Raw genomic sequence first — 3537 nt, 5'->3', positions numbered from 1 at the left:
TATGGGTATATATTTTATTTTTGTAATCTTTTTAGGGACTAAATAGATTTGAATTAAATATTTTAGAGATTTAATAAATTAAATCGATAGTTTAAGGATTAAATAGATTTTAATTTATATACTTTAGGGGCTAAATAGATTTAATTGATAATTTAAGGACCAAATAAATAATTTAACAATAATTTAAGAGTAGAAAGTGTACTAAACCTTTTTTTTTTGTTAAACCAAATAAGATACGATGATAATAGTGGATTTTTCACCAATTAACTTCATTAATTATACCCTTATCTTGGTAAAAAAAAAAATCAATACTAATGTATTTCTTACCCATAATTTATAGAGAAAATTAGTCTAAGATCCCTTTTCCCATTTTTAGTAATGAAAGAGATTCACAATATTATTTTGTGATGTCTAAGGTCGCTCAACCTTACACCTATATATCACAGAGAAATTTGACTCTCTCAAATCAAATCTCATTTCTCTTTTCCTCTCATTCCCTTTCTCTTCTCTTGCTTTGACGCCGTCACAAAGCTCGCTCTCTGATGCAACCGGTAATTCGTCAACCTAGATGACAATGCCCTGATTCTCATCTCGCTCTGCTGCGTTAACCTCACGCACCTCAAGCTTCGCGGCTACCGCGAGCGCATCGACCTCGGCATGGCCGTTTTTGCCAAGAACGACAAGGGTTTAAAGAAGTTCTCGTTTGGATCCTGCATGTTCAGAGCCAAAGGCATAAACGCAGTGCTCGATCACTGTTCCTCTTGTTATGTAGGTAGGCAACCCAAGAGGGGAGGTGAATAGGATAATTTAAAATTTTGGTCCAAGAATAAATTAGCAAAGACTAATTGATTAAAAAGATGATAAATGAATGCATAGAAAATGAAAGAAAAGGAAACAAGAGCTTGACACAAGGATTTTATAGTGGTTCGGCTCACCGGCCTACGTCCACTCCTCAAGACACCTTCTTGAGAATTTCTTCACTATGAATAGATGCACCACCAAGCTTCACCTAGCTTATGGATTTTACAAGGACTTACTTCAATCTGTTGAGGACTTCCCAACTAAATGCCTTACCTTACAGGTGTGTCACTCAGAAAATAAGGTGCAAGAATAAGATGTACAACTGTCATCTTTTACAAATATTCTCTCACAAGAGATGGATATGAAAATGTAAGCTCTCAAGTAATTTAAGTCTCACTCAAATATGAAAGTGGAAGTACAAATGGAGTATAATAAAAGCTCTTGAATGCACTAGGCTTGTTGTGTTCAAAGAGTGTATTGAATGAACAGGAAGAGCTTTATCTTAATAGCATTAATGGCTTCATCGTTGGAAAGAGAGAGGTTTTGAAATTTCTAGTTGTTGAAGAAAATTAAGCATGATATATTCCAGCTGTTGTTTGATCAGAGTATGGTGAGTTGCAGACTGTGGACAGGTCTTGGGAAGGGAAGGATCATTTAATGCACATGGTTTTTATTTAATGCTCTTCTTCATAGGTCAACTTCTTGGAGGGGTATGGTTCCAGAAGATCTGTTCAGAGGTCAGAAAAGATAACATATTATGCACAAAACTCTGAAAAAGAGATTGAGAAATGATCTGCAACAGTTTGGATCTGATTTGGTAGGTTGAATTTTTAAACCCAGATATTACAGGTGTCGACCCCTGCAGATTTGGGTGTCGACTATTTGCTTCTCTCTCTTCTCTGTGTTGAGTCTCAAATGTCTCTGATGTCAACCCTTATCTTTCTTGTTGTCGACCCTTGCTACTGAATTGCATTCTGAAATTTGGTGTTGACCCTTGTAGTTCTTGGTGTTGACCCTTGCTGTTGAATTGCATTCTGAAATTTGGTGTCGACCCTTGCTATCTTGGTGTCGATTCTTGCAGCTAGAACACTTGTGCATTTTGAGCCTCATTCTGGTGTCGACCTTTGCCATCTTGGTGTCGACCCTTAGACTTGTTTTAAGTATAGATAGAGTTTTGCAACCAAGTTTTGATGCTCATGTTTTGAAGCCCCAAAAATCATTAAAAATGATACTTTTGAGTCATATGACTTCTAGAATTTATGAAGCACAATTTTTTATATTTTTATTTTGAAAACTTCAAATAACAAAATAAGTTTAAAATATTTGTCATAATCAAAATCAATAGAAATTTAGAATTGCATAACCTTGGGGCTAAACACCTCTCTTGAAGAGCTCTCTGTCAAGCGCCTCCGTGGTATCAACAACAGCGGAGGCATGGCCACTGTCGCTGAGCCTATTGGTCCCGGCATCGTTGTTTCATCTCTGAAAACCATATGTCTCAAGGAGCTCTACAATGGACAATGCTTTGGACCGCTCATCGTAGGAGCGAAGAGTCTGAAAACTTTGAAATTGTTGCGATGTTTAGGTGATTGGGATAGGCTTTTGGAAATGATCGCAAATTAAAATAACTCTTTGGTTGAAATCCATTTGGAGAGGTTTCAGGTGAGTGATGCTGGTCTTTTGGCTATTTCGAATTGTGACTTTGATCATATGACTGAGTTCTAGAAGATATTACTTTCAATTTGTTTCACTATATGGATGGTCTTTGAATTCTGTGATTAGTTGGTTATTATGTGAATTGTTTTGATAGGTATAAATTTTGGAGTAGAATTGTTGGATAAGCTAAGATAGAGGCTTTCTTCACTGAGAAATTTGTGAAGAAAGCCAGAGAAATTCTTTGTGAACAACATCAGAGAAATTTCAATTTTCTTTGAACAAAGCTAGAGAAATTTGTGAATAAAGCCAAAGAAATTTTCAATTTTCTATGAATTTCTCTAATTTGAATTCAGAGAAATTTTAATTTTCTCTGGTTTGAACCTAGAGTAATTCTGTGCATGTAATAAGGAAAATTTCTTTGGTTTAGAGAGAATTTTTCTGGAGTGTCCCGAGAAATTTTCTGAATCAAATTTTCTCTGGATCGATTTAAGAGACCTTAGATATTATGAAAGTATTGGATAGCCTTTATGCAATAAAATCTTAATATCAAGGACCCTAAAAAACATCTCCTAATTTATAAGGTAAAATACCAATAGGTCCTAATAGTTGACTTAATTTCCATGAAGTCCTATTCAAAATAAGTTCTAATAAAATAGTTGTTAAAAATAAATTTTTGTGACGATTTTTTGCATGTCGCTAAAAATTGTTAATTAATAACTTTTTTGTTACGGTTTTTATAACTTGTCGCTAAAACTTATAATTAGTGACATTTTTCTATGAGAAAATTTTCAAACTGTCTCTGAAAGTTTAGTTTTTTTGTGACAATTTTTTCTAAAATTATCGCTAAAACTTATAATTAGTGATATTTTTTATGACAAAATTTTTAAACTGTTACTGAAAATTAATAATTAGTAACATTTTTTAATAATATTTAATAAAAAATATCATTAATTATTATAAGATCTATTCAACAACAAATCAACTTATTAATAGCTATACATAACACCTATAGCGATCTTGGTTGTCCCTTTACTGTTCTGTTGTATTCCGGACTCGGCTCCGTGAAGTGGTAGTGGTATC

At 33.9% G+C, this 3537-nt stretch overlaps 1 pseudogene; it reads left to right on the top strand.

Moving 5' to 3' along the window:
- Nucleotides 1-501: 501 nt before the first annotated feature.
- On the top strand, nt 502-2526 carry LOC145813214 (F-box protein At1g47056 pseudogene; annotated as a pseudogene).
- Nucleotides 2527-3537: the final 1011 nt, after the last annotated feature.

Source organism: Camellia sinensis, chromosome 15 (assembly GCF_055761805.1).
Source record: "Camellia sinensis isolate YWXY chromosome 15, ASM5576180v1, whole genome shotgun sequence".
NCBI classification, from domain to species: domain Eukaryota; kingdom Viridiplantae; phylum Streptophyta; class Magnoliopsida; order Ericales; family Theaceae; genus Camellia; species Camellia sinensis.
The sequence above is the reverse complement of the archived record's forward strand: the minus strand, read 5'-3'. Positions and strand labels throughout refer to the sequence as shown.